The sequence below is a fragment of the Tympanuchus pallidicinctus genome, unplaced genomic scaffold (genome assembly GCF_026119805.1).
Source record: "Tympanuchus pallidicinctus isolate F22 unplaced genomic scaffold, pur_lepc_1.0 scaffold10, whole genome shotgun sequence".
Lineage (NCBI taxonomy): Eukaryota > Metazoa > Chordata > Aves > Galliformes > Phasianidae > Tympanuchus > Tympanuchus pallidicinctus.
The window spans coordinates 16,268,828-16,291,780 of record NW_026294619.1 but is presented as its reverse complement, the minus strand read 5'-3'; the positions used below and the strand labels follow the sequence as shown (position 1 = coordinate 16,291,780).

General features: G+C 38.6%; 1 long non-coding RNA gene across 1 annotated transcript; it reads right to left on the bottom strand.

The window, feature by feature from the left end:
* Window positions 1-475: 475 nt before the first annotated feature.
* LOC128091143 (uncharacterized) lies at window positions 476-21,134 on the bottom strand. Its single transcript, XR_008211267.1, has 3 exons — window positions 21,037-21,134; window positions 5,615-5,677; window positions 476-574 (listed from the first exon to the last, which is right to left on the bottom strand). It is a non-coding gene; the product is annotated as an uncharacterized LOC128091143 (long non-coding RNA).
* Between the last annotated feature and the right edge of the window lie 1,819 nt (window positions 21,135-22,953).

The following is a 22,953-nucleotide window of genomic DNA, read 5'->3' as shown; positions in this document are numbered from 1 at the left end:
TTGGACAGTTCTGAATGCTGAATTTTTTCCCTGCCATCACATCAAAGATGTAACAGACGATCACCAAGCTGTCCGTGAACCAACCTGCCCGCATTTTGCAGCGCAGAGTAAATGGCATCAGATGGTGATTTGCACTGAGGTTATTCACACTCTGCAGCTAAGGGTGGTTAATTCCTCAGCCATCTCACACTACTCTTCCTCTAGTAACAACCCAGGGGACAGCATGAATGGAAGCACGTACTGGTAACATTTTTAGAATCTTCTGTTTGTCAGGGGCTCATAGGATATGATCATGCTCTTAAAGTAGGCAAAATAAAAAGAAAATGGTGAATGAATCATACATCTGTTTCTATGACTGCATGCCTGTAGCATTACTGGCTCTTAACCAAAGTTAGAAGTATTAAATATCTGAAACCATTTATGAGCATTAAAGGTTCAAAACTCTGTGGGGGAAAAATAGCCGTGCTGGCACTCATCTTTCATCAGCAGATACTTCAGCCTCTGAAAGACCACTGCAAGGTGGACATCCTCTCGAAAATTCTCACACAGAACTCTGCCTTTGGCTCTCATCTGCCTGTGGGAGGAATAGCTTATTGTAGTACCACAAATGAAACAACCCCTAGGAGCTTGTAAACAAAGCCCAAATCAAAGCCCAAATTTAGGATTATCAGTGCTCTCAGAATGTGATGCATGGAAGGACAAAAAGTGATTCATGAAATTATCGATGATCTGTTCAATACTGCCAGCAAACTACTATTTCATAGGAAGACATTACCAAATAAGAATAATTAAGTCTTCTTGAGCTCTTGAAATTTGATCATTTTCTCCCAACATCAAATATACAAAGACACCTTAGATTAATCAGACATCAGAGACTTCTTTCACATAAATATAATTAAGAAAGGATTGTCCATCTCCAGGCAGAGGTGGAGATGAGCACAAGGATATGTTGCAGCATCTCCTTTTCAGAGGAATCAGGGGCACTAGGGCAGCTGTCTGCACAGTCCAACCTAAGCATCACTCCACGGGTTGGAAAAAGCTTTCCTTGCTAATGCACAACTCTGAAGCCTGAGTCAAACTGGTTGAAAAAGCACAGTAGCACCAGGTATGCTGCAGTTATCTCAGTAAAGGTGCTCTTCCCCAATCTTAAACATTTTTTTAACTAGCAGAGGTCATGACCAGACATGCCATTATGCCAGCTAAAGCAATAAGAAACAGTTGGGCTCACATATGCTTAACATGGGAGAGAGAGAAAGATACCAGAAGTCAGCATCAGTGATCAAAGCACAACTGCTTATTTGTTCAGTAAAAGTTCTTGGGTTTTGGTCATTTATTTGAAACATTGCCATCAGCTGTGACCTAGGAAAAGTCACTTCTTTGCTTCATGCCTTTGCCTTCCCACCTGAGAAACATCTTGAGAGCTGCTGCTTGTCTCCAACTGCTATCTAAAGCCTACATATCATTGCTGTATCCTTCCATCTTTTGTAATCAAATGTGGCGAATGTAAATTTCATTTAAGGCTCTGTGTTTTAAAGTCAAGCACATATTTCAAAAGAAGCATAACATTTATTTTTAAAGAAACACTTGAGTTCTTTCCTGCTAATCATACAAGAACTAACTGCTCCTCATTAATGTCTCTGTGATGTGGAATATATTTTCCACCATTTTCCTTTTAATTATTGCAAGACTTCCACACAATAAACTGAGGCAAAGTATTGATGGGACAAGGCCTTTAAATGATGAGACATAAGAAATATTAATTACAACTTAAAAGTCCCCAGCAGAACTTATTTGCTATAAATACTGTCTGACTTCAAAAGCTGAACAAAGGCCAGTATTATGCAACAGTCAATTAATTACACATATACAGATACAGTTGTTAATGAATTTGCCTATGAATAGAGCAACTCTCAGATTGAAATACTGACTCAAGTATTAGCATTCACATATTTTTCCAGGGGTGAATATATTAGCTCATACAAGCCACCTAATTACATCACAAATTGTTATTTCCTCTGATATAGCATTGTGTACTTAATATATGGAGTTCCCATTTTTACACTTTCACAAACTGTGCTTAGCTATGTGGCAAAACTTTAAATCCTCCATAAAGGCAAATATCTTTTCTTTGTTTTCTGCAGAACATGACAAATTTTATTGTTAGCTTGAACAGGACTGTAAAATAGCATGCCCGTCACAAGTAAATCAACAGTGTGCCCTTCTTAAAACAGGCTATGAAAATATTCAGCAAACCTTTGTCTTAATTTCAAGTGCTTTTGGGAATAAGTAATTCATTTTCCAAAGAAATGATTCCACAGGTAAAGAAGTTTTTTGCCAGTTTTGTGAAAGAGATTTTAATTACCTTCCTTTAATCAATTCTTGTACTTACACATTGCAAAGCAATTTACGAGGTTTACGGAGTTTGCAGCGCAGCTCACAAAATAAATCATCCCTTTTGCAAGGTACTTACCTTGCCTACTACTGACTTGGAACAATGATTTCTTGTATTGCTTTTATTTATTTATTTAGAAGAAAAATGAAAAACACAGATATGTTCTTCTGGTACCAAGACAGCAGTGTGGTTCAGGGCATGTAGTCAGAAAAGGATAATTGGGTTTTCTTCCCAGCTGCACCAGGTAAGCAGTAGGAGACAGATCAGTCTCATTATCTGCCATTCAGAATTTGCACCGATGTGTAAATAAGCCCTTCTCCATTTCCATTATTATTATTATTTGGAGAACAGGAAAAACAGAAACTTCCAGTTAGGAACAAAATGTTAGGTGACTGCTTTGCAGAGGGCCAGGCACTGCCCTGTGTTATGACAATATATCTGTACATCAGAATAAGTAAAATCCAGCAGTTTCCAACCATGGTCATAACTTTTTGTGGAGAGAATGGGAAGGAAAGACAAGTGACTAAATCTGTGTGAAAAAATGCATATGTTTGAATTACAGTAGCACCTATATCTCCCTGGAAATGTCAGTAGAAAACTGCCTCTGTTCTGGTGTGTTACTCAGATGGATAGGATTGGGAAAAAAAGGAGTAATCCTATGACTATTTAGCTTATCACTGTTCTTAGTGGGTTTTTTTGTTTGGTTGGTTTTTTGTTTTTTAAAACCAGATATGAAGGCCATTTTGTGAACAATCAGAGCACAGAATACAGTAACAGTAAAACATTAATCATACTGAAGTACTGGCTGCTCTTGGGGAGTCCTAAAATTTTGTGTCAGAGAAGGATGACACAGCAGTAAGGAGCTTTTTTTTTTTTATTATCATGTTGTAACCTCACTTAACATGTACTAAAAGAAATACCACTAGGAACATTTGCAATACTAACTAAAACAAACTGATGATTACTAGCACTGCAAGCAAAACAATGGAAGACACTGACTTGGCAGATGTATGTCCTCCTGATACTTAGCTCATGACCCTGTGAAATTCCTGTACAAGTGAAGATTAGAATACGTATAAATATAACAAGTGAGAGGAAAAATATCAACAAAGCATGGAATAGGAGCGTGGTATGAACTGTACAGCTATGCACATCTCTCACAGAATTGTATATTAACAATGGTGTTAACTATTTCTGAAATCTTTAAGGCATTCCCACTGAAAAAAATAAATTCAGAGACAGAGACTCCTACCAACATTTCATAGAACCAGAGAATCACCGAGGTTGGAAAAGACCCACAGGATCATCCAGCCCAACCGTCCACCAATAGCTCAGACTAAACCATATCTCTCAGCACAATGTCCAAACGTTCCTTGAACACCTCCAGAGTCAGTGACTCCACCACCGTCCTGGGCAGCCCAATCCAGTGCCTGACCACTCTTTCAGAAAATTATTTCCTAACATCCAGCCTGAATCTCCCCTGGTGCAGCTTGAAGCCATTCCCTCTAGTCCTATCACCAGTTACACAAGAGAAGACACCAACCTCCAGCTCACTACAACCTCCCTTCAGGTAGCTTATGGAGAGCAGTAAGGTTTCTCCTAAGCCTCCTCTTCTCCAGACTGAACAATCCCAGCTCCTTCAGCTGCTTCTCATAAGGCCTGTGCTCTAGATCCCTCACCAGCTCTGTTGCCCTTCTTTGAACCTGCTCCAGGGCATCAATGTCTTTCTTGCAGTGAGGGGCTACAGAGCACAGACAATTACTTCCCAGTTCCTGCTGGCACCACTTTTGTCTGATGCAAGCCGGGATGCTATTGGCCCTCTTGGCCACCTGGGCAGCACACTACTGGCTCATTTTCAGCTGAGTATCAATCAGTACCCCTGCCTCACTCCAATTTATAGGAGGGAGAGGAGGTTCTTTTAACATCTGTATACCCGGCACGAGATCAAGAAACAATGGTTCAAATGTTGATCCAACCAGCCTATTATAAATCCCAATCAGGGATGGGAAGGAGGGCAATATAAAAGACAGGAGAAAGTAAGAATCGTGTAGAGCGGGGGAGAGTCACTACCAGGATCCAGCAGCATCCCGTTGCATGATGTTTGAAGGTTTGAGGCAGAAGCAGCAGGGGGGAAGAGCAGCAGTGTGGCTGGCCTTGGGCAAGCAAGCAGGTAGCACGAAGAAGTCGCAGAGCCAATCTGGAAGGAAGGAAGCAGCAGGACTCAGGTAGCAGGCCCAGGAGAGTCTGACAGCATGCAGGAATTCCATAGTGAGAAATCTGATAGCAGACACCTTTGTTCTTCTTCAGCATGCTGGTAGAGTGCAGAGCAAGTACAGGAGGGAGAGAGGCAAGTTGTGAGTCTTCTCATGTCAGAAACCTCTTCTCCTTCATGAGGAATCTGTTGTCAGAAAACCTCCATTCTTCTTTATGAGGAAGAAATCTGTTGCTAGAAAAACCTTAACCTCATGATTTTAGGTCCCCATTTTATCCTTCTTCGTTTTCTGCCTATGTGACATCCTTGGGTGCTTGAGCAAGAGTCATATGAGTACTCCCTGAGATGACCATCTTCCTTGAGATAAGTCCACACAAAAGACTGCTCCACAGCCATTAATCTGCGTCTTATCTCTCTCTCGTTGCCCTGGCCTTGTCCATCTGTGTCCCTCAGACAAAGGGTTTGCAACCTTTGCTCAGGACTTGTCCATCAAAGTTCTCCAGACAAAGGATTTCTCAACCCTTGTCCAGGACTTGCTTGAACTTGTTCATCTGTGTCCTCAGCAAGCTTTGAGACAATGATGTAAAAGAATAATCTCTTACAAGCCCCAGGTCCATTTCCTCTACACAGTCTTCCAGCCACTTTGTCCCTAGCCTGTAGCATTGCTTGGGGTTGTTGTGACCAAAGTGCAGGATCTGGTATTTGGCCTTGCTAAACTTCACTCCACTGACATCAGCCCAGCTCTCAGCCTGTCCAGATCCCTCTGTATGGCCTCACTACCCCCAAGCAGATCAACACTTCCAGCCAACTTGGTGTCATCAGCAGACTTACTGAAGGTGCATTCAATGCCCTCATCCAGGTCATCAATAAAGATATTGAAGAGGAAAGGTCCCAGAACCGACCCCGGGGAAACACCACTTGTGACCAGTCACCAGCTGGATTTAGCTCCATTCACCACCACTTTCTGGGCCCAGCCCTCCAGCCATTTCCTTACCCAGCCAAGAGTGTACCTGTCCAAGCCATGGGCTGCCAGCTTCTGCAGGAGAATTTCTTCATAGTTCTTCACCCTGGCACTAATTAGTGGGGGATATTTGCATTGAAACAATCCCTTTTTCTTCTTCATTCATTTGATCAGCTGCTTATCCCTCACCTGGAACTTTAATCTCTTGTCTGTTGCTTCAAAATCTTCTGCATTGCTAAAAGGATTAGGTATCCAGGTGAAGCATAAACAGCAGGAACAGATGATCACATACAAAACAAAAACTATTCTGACTTTTCAGATGCCAATTTCCCCAGTGGTAATTAAAAATTAAGTAAAAAGGAAACCTAACCACTGCCATCCCCCAGGAAGTTAAGCAGCAACCCTGTAAACTATAGGAAAAAAAAAAAAAAAGAAAAAAAAAAGAAAAAAAATCAAAGCAAGAAATATAAACAAAACCCCTTTAGGATACAACTTTTTATCTAACTCTCACTAGAATTAAAGCCGCGTGAAACTACAAAATTAGTAGTAGAATGCATAGGAAGATTAAATAAAAGAGTGAGATGATTCTGAAGTTTTATCAAAACTGCTGCAAATGTTCACAGTACAAATACTCTCTATCCTTTAAGTAGACTTTTTTTTGTCTTAGCTTTCTAAAAGAGAATGGTAAAGCTGAACTAGTTTTGGGAAGACTACACTTTTAGTCTACAGTTTTCAGTGGGCAAAATTGAAACTGGCTACTTACAAGCCATGCTTATTTCTTTCGTAAAATTATGCAATGTTCCATGCAGACAAATTTCTTTTTCTTTTTTAAATTAGTACACCTATTTAATAGTTCACCATAACTTTCCACTGCAATTAAAAAAGACTCTGATTAGTTGTGCTCATGAAAAATGCAGAGAGAAATATTTCTAAAATTCAGTTTGCTTTTCAAAAGAATAGGGTCTAAATCTAGCCAATTCACTCTCTTTCAACCCACCCACCTTATCTAATATGTAAGTCTTTTGTTTTGTTCTTTCCTGTTACATTGTTTTCCTTCTACTAGACTTTTGACATTAAACTCAAGCAGGGCCGCTGCTAAGACACTGCACAACTGGGAATCCTTCAAGAATTGAATTGCCTACAATTGTGAGAAGAGATGAAAATATTTTGAAATGTGTTACACTTTTTTTTTTTTTTAAAAAAAAGCATAGGTATACAATGACTTCTTCAAAAATGAAACAATGACAGATGAAGATGGCCTTCTGATTATTCAGTTGTTCTTTGTTGTGAGGATGGAGAAATCTAGCTCCTAAGCAGACAGATTCACCCAGTAGACACAGCCACTGGAGAAGAAAAAGGAAAGTCAAGCTGCTCAAAAACACATACATCTTCATATATTCTTTTTTCCCTTCAAGTTACCACTGGACTGTTTATTTATCTACCAATATTGTTTGAGGGTTCACAAAGTGTTGGTTTGTTCCCTATCAGCTTAGTGGGCAATAGATCTACTTTTCTTCATTACTAATGCATGGAGATTTACAGTAAGTAAAGTGAGAATACAAAAATCTACTCCCAAGAAGTTTACCTTCCCTTCCATCAATTAAAGTAGATTTTAGTAAGTGAATGGATGTAATACATAGCATAACATTAAAGAGGTTTTAAAGGTCTGCAAAAGGTCTGCAAAAACAGTCAAACATATATCAGATTTATGTTTTTTCTTTCCTGCGGACAACGTGCAGGCAACATCTAGAGATTTGCCAGATACAAATGAACCCCTGAGCAAAGGAAGCTAATGTACATCTACATTTATTCTTAATGGTTTGTTAAAAACCTACTATTTAGCAAACCCCACAGAGGCAGAAAACTCAAAATGAGGGCAATTCAAACTTTATCTGGCACTCCCCTTTACTGTACTGTTACAGATAAGTTCAATCACTCATGTTCAAATGCGAATATACCAGGATATGAAATTGGTAGCAAAAATTCAAAATGAATGTTTTAGCAAAAGTTCAGGCAAGATAGAAGTTATATACTGAAGGTACAGTAAGCACCTGGTACTTCATTTTAAGGGTAAGCAGATTTCAACACAATAAATCTGCAACAAAATAAATTGAATTGAATGATGAAGATAATGCAAAGAGACATACACTGAGGGAAATTTTTAGGCTGTGAAAATGACACCAGGCTTCCAGGAGATACAATCGCGCCTTGGAGGTGTACATGGAAAGTTACCCCGCCAAAGCCATTTTCTGGCATCTAAAATATCCTCCAACTACAGCTGCAACTCCTCCTGAATTTGGGGAAAACTGTGAACAGTGTTTGTCACTTGGGCAGCTCCAGTTCTGGGCTCATCACCCCTCCTTCTCTGGAACAACCTCAGGTCACTGACTTCAGGAGTAAGCTGAAAAGATTGTCTTTTCCCCTGAGCAGCAGAAATGGCCAAATGACATGAAATGCAAGAGCTGAGACTGAAAAAGCTGTGATATATAATGAGCTACTTATTTCTCTTTTACATTTATATTCATTACTTTAACTGCAGGGTGTATCAGAAAAGCCCAGTATCAAGGACATATGATATTCAATGCACCTGTAACTCCAGTCAAATAAATGTTTCAGAAAATTGGAACATCAACAATGATTGCTCAGGAAGCAATTAACAACGACAAAAATGACTGAAAATGTGCTATTTGGACAAGAATCAACTGAAAAGAAAGGCATAGAGAAGATAGTAGATATGTGTTAATGGGATAATCAACAAACATTTCTAAGATACAGTGATCTAGGAAGAAGACAATTATACTTCCTCAGATTGCCTTATATAACAATGGAGATGACAAATTTAGAGATCATTATTAATTAAAAACTCTTTTGTTTTTGAACAGCAAAGCTTTAAGGTATTTCTCTATAGACACCAACAAGCTAAGGTACGAAAACATAGAAAAAACTTTTTATAAATTGAGAATTATATTAATTAGTTCAAAATCAAATGCACCAACCATGCTATGAAACCAAGAAAATGTTAGAGATGGATATGCTATATCTAAGACTTGAAAAGTGCTGTTGCCCAAGAACTTTCAATATGCTGAAAATAAGGATCCTTTAATGATTAGATATCATTACAATATCCTGAATACAGATGCAATTCTCTCAGTGCTAGTTTACCACATTTTACAGCCACATAAGTTTTAAGATCCAAGAAGAGGGGAACACATTACATGGTAAAACAGAGCAGAGTCCCTAAGAAAAGTTTTATAACATTAATTAAAATACAACAGAGAAAAAGAATTAAAATTCACAAAAAAACCTTTGACATAGACCCACAAAAAATTAAGGTCTTTGATGTGGTTCCATATGGCATCCTTTTCTCTAAGTTTGAGAGATATGTATTTTAAGAGTGGACCATAGAGTGAATAAGGAACTAACTAGATGACTGTTGCCACACGGTTGTGGTCAATAGCTGAATGTCCAGGTGGAGACAAATGAGGAGTGGTGTCCTTTGGGTTGTGATCTTGGAACTGGTACCATTTAAATATTTGTTGATGACATAGTGGGATCAAGAGCACCCTTAACATTTTTGCAGACAACATCAAGCTGAGTGGTACAGCTGATATGACAGAAGGTAGGGATGCCACTCAAAGGTACCTGGATAACTTTCAAAAGAGGACCCATAGGAAGATAATAAGGCTTAACAAGGTCAAGTGCAAGATCTGGGCTAGGGCAGTTTCTCCCCTCCCTGTGAGGGACTGGGGGTCTTGGTAGACAAATGTGGCCATTAACCAGCAGCGTGCTCTTGCAGCCCAAGCAAGTCATATCCTGGGTTGCATCAGAAGAAGGGTGGCCAACAGGGATGGGGGGGAGAGCAGGGAGGAATTGTCCCCATCTGTTTCTTTCCCTGTGAGGCTTCATCTGGAGTACTGTGTCCAGGTCTGGGGCCCCCAGCATGAGAAACTTACGGAGCTGCTGGAGCAGGGCTCCAGAGGAGGACCACTAGGGTGATCAGAGGGCTGTGGCACATCTCCTATGAATAAAGGTTGAACACGTTGGGGTTGCTCAGCTTGGAAAAGAGACGGCTCTGAAAACACTTCATTGCAGCCTTCTGATACTTGATGGGAGCTTATAATCGGAAAGGGGAACGACTTTTTACACAGGCAGATAGTGTAAGGACAAGAGGAAATGGTTTTAAACTAAAAACAGGAGAGATTTAGATTTGACATTAGGAAGAAATTCTATACTCAGAGTGCCGAGCATGGACACAGGCTGCCCAGAGAAGCTGTGGGTGCCCCATCCCTGAAGGCGTTCAAGGCTAGGTTGGATGGGGACCTGGGCAGCCTGAGCTGCTGAGGGGCAGCCTTGCCCATGGAAGGGGGTTGGAACTAAATGACCTTAAAAGCCCCTTCCAACCCAAGCCATTCTGTGGTAAAAGAAGAAATTGGAGTTATAGCAAAACCATTTGACTTTGAATATTCAACACCTGCACAAGATAAATAGAATTTATCATATTTATGTTGCTAGAGAGTAGATATTCAGTATTCTCAAGCATCAAGAGATCTTTCTTAGTAAAGAAGAAACAGTGTCCTTATTGAATCTCAACTGACTTGTGCTATTTTGCTGCCAACACAGACACAAACAACAGATTAGTAAAAGGAAGAATGCTTCTTTTATGTATCTTAGGATAAAATGTGATCCATCATCCATGAACACACTCTCTGCATCTCAGTTAAGATTGCCTCTTGCAACCATCTGGTACAAAACGTTTCCTGTTTTTGTGCCTCACTGGACACCCTAACACCTATTAGTGTTGTCTGGGCTTTTCTTCGTACACAGTAAAGAAAATTTGGCTCAGCTTTAAGTGAAAAATAGAGAAAAGCACATGCACAGAAATGAATAAGAATTGAATAGTGGATGGATGAAAACGATGGAAGAAAGAATAGGACATGCAATGTATGGAGTCACACCCTTGACTCTTTTTTGTTTGCTTTTAACCTTGACAAACGTTATGATAGAAGATTTTACCATTTAATTCAGAGAAGTTCAATTTCTGACATGTCACCTACACGTTCAGCTGACTCAGAAATTATCCTACTTTCATATATCAGTCACAGTCCTAAATGAGCAGTGCATAGTTTCATCAGAATGTCTAGGTTGCACTTGAAGCACTGACCTACCAAACTATAAGCCAAGGCACTCAAGGTCTTAGCACCAGGGAAATGATGAGTTGTCAGTTACTCTATTTCATAAAGTCATTAAAATAATAGAAGTACTACCTTGGCTGTGTATTAAATAACTAATATTATATAAAATACCTAATATTAAACAACAAATGTCTACTCTTGAATTATTAATTCTGACCAGTACAGCTTACTTTGAGAGTACACTAACATGCTGAAAATAAGAATATATACAGAGAACGCACTGGTAGCTTGAAATAACAGTGACAACTTCACACACAGTCTTTTAGCAAGGATTTAGGAAGATGTATTGTTAATGCTTGAGGAAAGAACTAAGCAATTCTGAAAAATACCCTAGAAGCTGACGTAGCAAGAAGCCTTAGAGTCAACAGTATGTGTCAGCCTATAAATTGTATCTCCAGGAAAATAATGAAAAGTACAAACACTTAATCCAGTCTAAAGACCCAGCAAATAAAAAAACTTCTACATTTTGAAACTATACTGGCCTAGTAGGGGCATAGAGCAGATGAAGTAAATCAATTTCCATCATCCTAGATCAAGGCACTAGAAAGCTAAATTTTTAGTTTGTTATATGAAATTATTGCTTGCCAGCTCAAATATTTAAGCTCTTTCTTTCTTTCAGTTCAGAAATGTTAAGTTTTGTAGTCCATCAAGCCAACTATCTGAGTTGCTACAGAACCTCAGAAAGGAAGGGGAAAAAAATTAAAATGAAATTAATGCAGGAAGAGGAGATAAATCAAGTAGCAAAGTCAAGAGTAAATTATCATAAGATCTTTTATCAAAAACGAATAAATTTTTCTACTTCAAGAGGACCCTATTAATTTCATTCCTCCACACCCCATTCCTTGCTATGACTGTAGTTCTAGCAGCCTAATATGAAAACAGACTTATTAAGATTTGAAATATGCTTAACTCATCATAAGCACTGCAGTGCTTCTAAATTTAATTTAAAATTATATATAAATCAGGGGAACATAAAGAGTTTGCACTTGGCAGTATTTAAGGGGAAAAAAAAATTAAGTAAATGGAGCCAGGAAGTAAATGGCATGGGCTGGATTTGACAATTACTGGCAGCACTCTGGCTGCTTTCATTGATTTTAAATAAGGCTTGGGGGTGTTCCCTATGGAGTAATTCTATGTTTTTTTCAAAAGACAAGATATAGGAGGTCCAGCATGGTTTAACACAAGTTAAGAAGAGATTCTTTGAGTATCCATACCCCAATTCTGTATGAAAGTAAACTCTCCAGTTCTGGTTAAAAAGGAAAATAATGAGAAACATATAGCATATATTCAAGTTTAAGGCTTTTATCTCACTAGCATCCCTCATTTACTGCAAATTAAGCAAAATGCTGTAATTGCTTTCTAGATTTGCCAAGGTGAAGCCACAGGACATGGAACCACCTACTGGTGGTACGAAGTACCTGAATCATTTTATAGTGGCTTGTACCGCAGGTAGACTTCAGTTTTGTTATTCATTGAAACACCGTTCTGTGCTACAATCTCCCCCTTTTCCTTTTCTGAACTAATTCCTTGATCCAATTAAAATTTCCTTGGAATAAGGCTGTGTCTTCCTGAAAGGTAGGACCTAGGGCAGCCCTCAGGATGAAACAGCAGATGCAAAGGCACCACAGGTACAGGGCCTACAAGTGCAGTACTGGAGGTGGCAAGACAAAATGGGTGCTTTAGTATCCCATGCACTAGACCATGGATACGAATTAGAGACCCACATGAATCAAATTTTTGCACCTGGAAACCAAAGGCTGACAAAGGGCAAAGAACCCACTATCATTCAGTGCCTTATCTGTCCACTTCTCAGACAGGTGCCCACACCCACAGAACAAGAGACACCTTGGACTCAGTCAAGGACACTAAGTTAAAAGCATTATCAGGACACATGATCAGCAGTAGGTCCTGGATGAGATATTGTACCCCACAGCTATCACCTGCCCTATGAGTCTATAGATCTCTAGGGCACAGATTCGTGACATTTTTCTGAGCAAATCCACATTTGAGTATTTCATATGATCCTCATCTCAAACTGGGGCCTGTTTCACATTAACACCAACATCTCTAGCTGAAAACCCCTTTTTTTCCAAACAGTTCAGATCTGACCCTTGGCAGAACTCATCCATCACTTCCCTTGTGTTCTTCATCTGTTTCCAAATTAATCTTGTTATTTTAGGTCGAAGGAAGTGTTTCTAGTACTACAAAACATTGCGATTTACTTCAATAACAAGTGATAAAAACTGCTAATATTATCTTTAAACATTTGTACTTTATTGGTGTGCTGAATGAGGCAATAAATTCAATTATTCACCCAGAGAGGAGGCACTGAGCTCTACTTAGACAGAACAAATCCATTTTAGTTATTGCAGGATTTTTATGAAAACTGAATGATGACTTTTCCTGGAGGACTAGAATGAGAATGACAGCTTTAATACATTTGCTTAACCCTCTTAAAGTTTTTCTAAGATAAGTTTTTTAAGCTTTAATGGAACTTAAAATGTATTTATAAATAATATTCTTTCTGTGGTATCAACTGACTACATAAACAGGGATTACTGTATAAGCAACAAATATATTTAAAAATCAGTATTTCCTAACTGTTAAGTTGCAGCCTGTACTTAGCAAGGTCAGAACCTATTACTGTGCTGGAGAGGTTTGTGTCTCAGACTCCTTACAGTAACAGTAAGTGTGAATTACTGGACAGCTATTATTCAGCCAACATACCTCTAAAAAATTCAAATTAATAGAACTACTTCAACTGTCAAAGTATCGAATTCTATGTGACATTTTCCAGTAAAAAAGAATAAAACGTCCTCCCCAAGCTCTTCTATAATGTTGTACTTACTACATGGTACAGTGCTCCAACCATGTATGTGAGCTTTGGATTAACAAAGTTGTAAATTTTCACCTAGATTACCCAGATATTTAAATGAAATTTAGTTTTACCTTATGTTGACTAGTATTGGCCACACAGGTATATTTGCTTTCATTACCGTGCATAGATACCTACAGTAGCTGTATTTGGTCTATTTACATAGGAAAAAAAAAAAAAAAAAAAAAAAAGGAGTTAATGCTGCATAAGTCAATCGAGGTCTCATACACAGTGCTAGAGAAAACACTATCTGCATAACCCTGCATATACAACTTATGCATATTTGAATAGAAAGATCAGTTTTATGTTTAGTGATATGCATCACAACATCCCTGATGTTAATGAAGATCCTACACATCAGTAAAATAAACTTTGCACTAGTTCAAGCTGCTCCAACTAAAGGCTGTGCAAAGCAAGCAGAAAACTTCTTTAGAAACTGACAGAAAGCTGTAGCATGATGCTACACTCTCCCACTCTTCTACAATGACACATCTGCACCTGGGACAGAGGAACAGCATTGCCCATGCAGCCTTATATAGGGAAAGACTGCTGTAGGGCTCAGCCGAATTCCATGGACATAAGACTCATCCTGTATGTGGCTTTTACACCTGAGCTCTGTGCTGATGACACTATCTTCCTCTCAAGCACTTACAATCTGACAGGATATCACAGCACAATAAAGCATATCCACATTTAATCTTCTCAGGTGTCAGGCAGCAGCTCCAGCAAGTTTAAAGCAGAATATCTGTTCCTCCCATGAATCCACAGCAGTTATCCCACACACTTTGTAGGATGACTCCCACCCCTTAGCCCCCTGGTGCCTAGGTGATGTATGCTACCATGGACTGAGCGCAGGGATTACCAAGAAGTCTCACTTTTCTGCTCATGTCTATGGCAGTATGGGCTCCAAGAGAGGTTGTGCATGACAGAAAAGAACAGTTGAGTCCAAAACTCCACTAAGAAGTTGCTGGGAAGCTGCAAGAAGGGTTGACATGGTAAGTACCACAGCATAATCATTTACATACACCAAACGCAGAAACTGATGTCTCCTTAATACTCTCCCCGATTACTGCATTTTTAGAGCAATGATAAAAGTATAGGAGAACATACACAATATAAAACACTTGAAGAGCACCAAGGGCAGTATTTGGCCCACTTAACCCACAGGTATGCTCTTCCTCAGTGCATTTAAGTAAGGAAGAACTTGGTAAGGGAACAGCATTGCAAGATCTGGAAGCAGTGAATCTTTTTATCGGCAAAGCACCACAAAGTGTGTCATGAAATATGAACTCCAAGTGACAGATCTTTGACTATAAAATGGGACATACCACTTCTACTTCCCTTGTGCTATGCCTTATGTGAACATTTGTTGTTTCCTTGTGCTACAAACCAATCTCAAACAGGACTGAGATTAAGTATCAGATTTTGAGTTTACAAATGTAGAAATGGAGGATGGAGGAATTAGTTGACCTCCAGAATGTGCTTCTAAAATTTAGAAAAAACTGTGTGAGTTCTTAACTTAAAAATCTTCTGGTGCATGAAGACAAATTAGTGTCAGTTAGAAAAAAGAAACAAAACAAGACCAAATGACAACTGTCATCCAAATGTCTTAGTGGTAATAATTTTGTGTACTGAAATGTTACATACACTGCTTCAATTTATAAATCTTCATTTCAGATGAAAAAGTACAAAATAAGGTTTAGCAAATTAAAGATATTGCTGTTCACTGTGGCTTGTTATATTAGACAAGAACATTGTTTGCCTTAGTGGGCTGAAGAGCAATGACTAAAGGCTGCTGTTATGCCAAAATGGCTGCATTAAGATAAATGTAGAAATAACTGTAGATTCACATCATCAGTTCTTTGTAAGCATTTTCTGAATTGTTTCTGTGTCTTTGTTTTGCAGTGCTACATAAAGAACACCGCTTAAGCCAAGGAATATGGATCGACAATAGTAAATCTGGTAGCTTAATAGAAACAATGGTATTGGCCCAAGTTTACATCTGTGGAGCAAATATTTTAGGAACAGAAGATCGAAGTGGCTGACATCGAGCTCTTTGCATTGCTACTGCTTATGGTACTCCATGTGTAATTTGAAGCCTTTTGGCAGGGACATGTAGAGATGTCTGTGGGAAGTCCTTGCAGGAGGCAGAGACCGTGCATAGACATATTAGGGTCTCAACAAATCCCACATCAGATGGACATTTGGAGTGCTTTTGGAGAATAAACAGCTGTTAAGTTCAATTTCTAAGGAACAAACACTGTTTGCCCCAAAACAGCTCTTGGAACCGAGTTAGCACACAGTAACTGGAATTACCTCTCTGATCCAAATCATACTTATAGACTCAGCCTTACAAACACACACCAAATCTTTTGTAGTACAGTTTAGAAAGATAAATATGCTATCACATTTTTGTTATCGTTTCTAAGAGGTTCAGGTCTTTCAGGATGTACATTTAGAAGGGTGTCACACAGTATTATTACACATCACTTGATTAAGCAGTATCACTTGTGGAAATACTATGCAGCAGTGTGCTGCTGGTGCTAATGATGTGACCTACAGATGTAGAAAAGATACAAAGATAGATACAAAATACTGCTGAATGAGTGTTTAAACAATAGAGTCCAACTTCCAAGTTTCTGTAACAAAGAGACATATCAACAGAATATATAAGAGCAAGAACAGGTTCACTGAAGATATCTGATATATTTGGATACTTATTTCCTCGCTGCAGTTCCTTCTCTGCACAAATGCATCTATCATGTCCATCCCCAAGCAAGTCTGGCCTTTCCTTTATGCAGGATTATCACTTACATACCTACTACTGCCTCCTTGCATTTTCTGCCAGCACAGATCACCGTGAAAGGATGAGCATCTGATTGATCTTAGTAAGAACCATCTGCACAACGTGCTTTAGGTTGTGTACCCTTATTCGCATTGGCCCTTCTGTTGTCTGAGTTCCTGCCACTGCACGTGCTCAGGGAATTGCAAATGTAGCATCTGTGTACTGATATGGATAGAAGAGAACTTCCTTGGATGGTAAGAGGGTTTATATGATTATCTCAATCCACTAGGCATGAAACTAGCCTTAGAAGATGATGTGTCTTCACACCTTCATACTTGATTTGCTTCCCCAGTATCCTACTACAAAAAGCTGCACATAGTGACCTGTGGTGTGATATTCTCTCGTCCTGAGCAAGTCATCTGCCACATCTGCTTTTTCAGAGCCGAGGTGTACAGGACAAAAAAAAAAAAAAAAAAAGTCCGACTCCCCTAAATATATGCTAATATATGCAAGAACTTGCTTACACCTAGAATTTTTGTTCACAGGGAGAATTCCCTACCAGCAACATACAAGCATTAATCAGCAAATGACACAGAGAATGTTTAAGAAGTTGAAGAAATGGTTCATTTGCACATCTCTTATTGAAGCTTACGCCTGTGCTGTTCTAACAATTGCTGTGAGCACAACAGCAGAAACACTGCTATGAAGCTTCTCAGCTCAGGCAGACCTGAAAGGGGTGGGGGGGGGGGTTGGTTCACCAAACTAGTAAAACAATTCATAGGACCCAGGGAAGTTCAGAGTTAGGAGCTGGACCCCTCATGACCTTTACAGATAGGGTGAAATAGGGGCCAGTGCATTTATCTCTGCTGTAATCCTCTCTGACTCTGAGCACTAGAGAGATTGGGCTTTAGCAGAACTTTCAATGAGTCAAAAGCCTTGCAAGTACTTCTACCAACATAGCCTTGCTAGGCAGTGGGGATTAGGAACAGGACACAAGTGCTGCTTAGCACTCAGCTAAAAGCTTCCAGGACTAAGCCTGGAAAAGTTCTTCATGGAACGGTGTCAGGATTCCGTAAGGGTCACAAGCCACTAGGCACCTGCCCACATCAGCCAAAATAAACAGGAAGGACCACAAGCTCTAGTCTGGGAAAAAAAAAGAAAAAAAGAAAAAAAAAAATCAAATGCAAACAAGACAGGTTGAAAGCTGTATCTAGCATCAAAGTATGTCTTGGCTTGACACCCATCAAGGCTGTTAATACAAAAGGCCAGTATATTTAATTATTCATAGGAATGAATACCTATGAGTTACCTCCAACAAAACATCAGCAACTATCTTTCATGTTTAAATATCCTTGTACAGTGTTTCATATAACATGCTGTGTATTACCTCTCAAGTTTAAATTGGGCTATTACAATCAGCCTGCGTAGAAAGAACACATTGCAAGACCAGAATTTCCTGAAGAGAGTTTCTGTAACAGTACCAGATGTATAACTGAGGGATATTTGCTCCTGTCATGTTTCATACAATAACAAAGATTTCAAAAAAAAAAAAAAAAAAAAGTAACCCTGTTTGTGTAGCGATGGAAGATTAGGATTTTCCTCCACTCTACCAGTACTTCAGTCCAACAATGAGCTGCTTAATTTGACATGAGAATAGCTTTCCTTCCTTAATTTTTAGTTGCATGTTAATACAGCTTTATATTCCATAACATGTGTGATAACATTCCTAGGGATGCACTAACCACTGATATCCTGTGCCAATTCCATCCACAGGAAGAGTGAGAGGAAAAAAGAAAAAAAGAAAAAAAAGAAAAAAAAAAAAAAAGAAGGAAAAACCTAATAATGTGCTAAATGAATACAATTTCTCCATTATCACTCCCAACCAGGTATCCCTATCTGAGCAGCTCGGGCTCAATTTGCTTAGAAATACTTAATTATATTACTAAATGATTCCTTGAGGTCATTGCTATGAAGGACACACAGTTACTGTGTTAATTCATGCATTATACACTGCATTACATTAGTCCAATAAGTCTGAGGAACAAGGACATGTTTCTCTGGGTTATTTGAAATCAGAAGGAAGTTAGTTCTGTTTCACAGCACTTAGTTACACAGGACAACTAGAAAAAGAAAAACAAACACATGCATACTGGATACCACAGTTTCACCCCCCTTACAAGCAGCAAGATGACTGAGACACCTATAGCAAGGAGCCCATTTTCAAGCTTTAGTTACGTAAAATAACAGCTAGCCTCCAACTCATAAAAAACAAAACAAAACCAACAACCACGCAATTGACTGAAAAATTAACTATCATTTAGATAGGATGTGTAATACAGAAACACTTAAAGAAAGTGTTTTGTTCATTGTAGTAGTATTCAACCAAATAAGAAAATACCACAGTGAAAGCAACAGCCAATACATAAAAGGAACTCTCTACAAAAATAGTGATTAGAATTTCAGGCACTCTACAGAACGGGCTTTCACTTTAGTTAATTTTCCATATCCCTACAAAGTATAGTCATTTGATATAAAATTTGTGTTTAACAGAATATACTTTTACAAAGTATAATTTACATTGAAAACATCAACTTTTTCTTTTTTTTTTTTAAAGCAGAAAAGTTTTCCTATACTTCTTTTTTAAACAAACCTCTTCTACAGGAATACATGCCAGCAAGTCGAAACTTACACAAAGACCTGGTCCAATAATTTTTACCATGAAATAGTCTGGATACAGCTTTGTCTGGTCATTCACAAAGATGTTACCTTAACAGCAGGATAACTAAAGCACCCCAGTTATCTTGCACTATAAGTCAAGTTCACACAGGACACACTGAATGCTTTTTGAAAGGCAGATAAGGTTGAGTTTCACTTCTTCCATTTTCCTTCAATGAATTTCAAGTGACTTCACCTAATTTCCCGTTGCCAGCCAGCTTAACAGGCAAAGCAAAAGCTGTATGCACAAGCAAAATGGAAAAGGCAATTTATTCATGACTTGACATCAGGAAGACATCCAGCCACTTCCTGGCTTGCCTTTGGGCAGCTTTGTGTCAGCTCTCCTGGCCATCCTCCCACTTGCTGGGGTGGATAAAGGCAGGGAAGAAAACAAAAGCTTGACATTGTGCAAGCACTGCTCTGTAGCAGCCAAAGCATTGATATGTTATAAACACCATTTTAGCTTCAAATCCAAAATACAGTACTATATGGCTGCTATGAAGAAGGCAAACACCATCCCAGCCATAACCAGTACAGTAAGACAGCTAGCTTTACATGCTCAATTCTTTCTCAATAGTAAACAGAGTAGAAAATATACCAAAGCCATTTCCTTCACTACGAAACACTTAAGCAGACTACTGAGAAGTGGAATAATACAAAACTACTGTAGAGAAAACAGTATAACATCATCGCATTTGCCATTTAGTTTCTGCAATGTTTACAGACGTAACTATTTACCTGAAAGGCACTCTGTTTTCTTTCATAAACATCATACTTTTCCTGAACAAAGACTGAATTAAACCTATTAAATTTAAGTCATCTTATAAACTATGCTCACTTCATACTTTTAAACTGTGTTTTGTGAGGCATAGTCAGAAAAAGACAGCTAAACTTAGAGGGAGTTCCACAAGTTTCTAAACAACACTGAGAATCACCTTGGAGTCAAATGGCATGAGCAATTAGTGTTGCATCAATTGTAATACTCTCCTAATGCTCCAAGAAATGAGTGTCTTTCGAAGACAGATTTCAGAAAAAGTTCAGTTAAACTTGGACCAATTCCAGGGTTCAGAATAGCTTTATAAAAATGCAGAATACTACTTAAGCTAAGACTATTATTTCAATGCCTGTAAGTTCTAACATTTTCTCTTAATTCATTTTAAGCTTTAATTTACCATGAACATCCACAAGTTTTTTTATATTTACAGGGTACATATTGTACACACAGGCATGAAAAACATAATTTGTCTCATCTAATGAGTCATAATTAACTTTTGTTTTTACCTTTCCAAAAGCAGAATATTTTTAATGCATTCAACTGGAGTTATTTTCCTGCCAAGATTTATATAGTTCTTTTTAATAAGAGCAGTCATATGTCAGACTCACATTATTACCACAACTTGTTTTCAGATAAAGCAGAAATGAAAGAGCCCACAAAGGAAATACTGCATGAAGGGAAAAGTATTTCTCTAAACAAAGTAAATAAGACCAAGAGTTCTAGAACTTTAAAATTTCATTAAATGCTTATGAAACTTTTGAAAAGGTGCAGTTTCTTTCTCCAAGAAGTTTAGTAATGCTCTAAGTAATCTGGAAACCTCAAAGAATTAAAATTTTTTCTCCATCATAAGAGACAGCTCCCCGTCACAGTAAATAGCCCCACTTCCCCTTTCAAAAAACTTGCAGCATGTACTATGAGGTCTGAAAATATATACATGCACAAAGATAGCCTTAGCAGAAAACTTTCTGTTAACCACAACAAAGGTGGTTAAGACTGACTTTATAAAATTGAGAACCTACTTAAGGGACTATGAGAATGGGCAATGGCAGATACAGATGCTTCAAGCCAGTTTTAGGTCACATTAGAAAGGTAGAGACCACAATCCAATAATAAAGAACGAATCACTTACCCCTTTCCAAGGATCAGGGCTCACCAAATACACCAAAGAAATCAACCTTGGAGTAGAGATGCTTCCCTCGCACCTGCCATCCCTCAAATGAGGTTAGGGAGGGATGGACCCAGTGTCCTCCCCCTCTTGTCGCACAGGTGAATTGCTTCCACCTATGCTCCCAGTGTTGGCTGTGTCCCAGGTGCTCAATCACTGGTTCATTATGTGACTTAACAGTTCCCATATACGGACTAAGTAAGAAAATATGTAAAACTGATTTGGCTTTTTAGCAGTTGACCTAGAACGGCAAGAGTTAGGAAACATTAGTCAATGAAGAAACTTTTAAACACTACATTTTTATATTAATCAAAATCAAATTATGGAGGAGGATAGTCACAGACCTCTATGAGTCTGGAACAGAATAGCTACATTTTATTGGGTTAAAGGAAAGGTTTCTGTTCATTCAGATTACTCTCCTTTTCACTATTTAATTAATAAAGCTATTTCTGCACATGAGAGTCAAGACTTTTAAATAAATAGGAACTTTATTTGTTTATCCATTGATGTGCAGTTGAAAAGAACCTGGAGTCATGAAAAAAAATGAAGCAACTACAACTTATTCAGCTGCTTAAATCATCTTCATTTGAAGGCAGAATTGTGATGGACATAGTGATACAGAAAGTATCACCTTACATTATGTTCAAGTACCACACAACAATTTACCTACTGTTTTCTTACTGTTTATATAGCTGGTCTCCCATTTTCAGGGGGTTAACTATAACACATTCCTGTCTTTCAGAAAACTTGGTTAACAAACTCTTTACTAAGTTGAATATAACATGCAAGAGAAATATCATATGAGAAAAACAAACAGAAAGGTCAAATGGATTTTCCACTATAGTCTGTTTTTCAGAAATACTGACCAAGTTGATATAACTACTCCATTCCTTATCTTCAAAATAAACTTCAGGACAACAAGGCTTGAGTTTGTCAGAGGAGGAGGAAAAATAAATTTAAAAAAGAAAAAGGAAATTAAGTTACTGCTCTGAGAATATACCAGCCAAGTGGACACCTTCCTGTCACTGTAAGAATCACCTGAGTTAAAGAAGACCTTTAATTATTTACTACAAAGAACCAGTTAGCACAAAGGCTGCAAGATAGAGGTAGGGTCCTTAAGCATCAGCCTGCATCTTTAAGTGACAAAAAACTTCTTGAGTTCTCATTAACTGCTAGAGAGACCATAGTAAAACTTCTGAAGCCAGAACTACCAAGAATCACCAACATTCTTCCAGATCATAGGGAAGTAGAAAGGCTCTCTTTAAAGGAATACAGACTCTTATCAATCTTCCACCCTATGAGAGGTTATCTTTAAAGGTAGTTCCTCCACAATGCCTAAATCTCTGTGGAAAGCTATTTGCCCTCAGATGAATGACCATAGACACTTAATTTATTTCTGTGACAGAGATAAGCTAGCAGTTTTGACAGAAGAGTGCTGATTAGAGCTGTACTCTCAAGGGAAAATTTCTAGCATCTTAAAATAGGCAGGAGAACACCCACCAAGAGAATCATAAAGGTTGGAAAAGACCTCTAAAATAATCCAGTCCAATCATCAGCCCACCAACACCATGCCCACTGACTCATGATCTCCAGCGCCACATCTACACGGTTCTTGAACATCTCTAGGGATGGTGACTTCACCACCTTCCCGGGCAGCCTGTTCCACTCTTTCTGAGAAATTTTTTCAAAAATTCAGCCAGAACCTCCCTTGATGCAACTTAAGGCCATTCCCATTAATCCTATTGCTGTTTCCTGGGAGAAGAGGCCAACCTTCACCTCAACATAACCTCTTTTCAGGTCATTTGAGAGAGCAGTAAAGTCTCCCGAATCTCCTCCAGAATAATCAATCCCAGTTTGCTCAGCCTCTCCTTCTAAAATTTG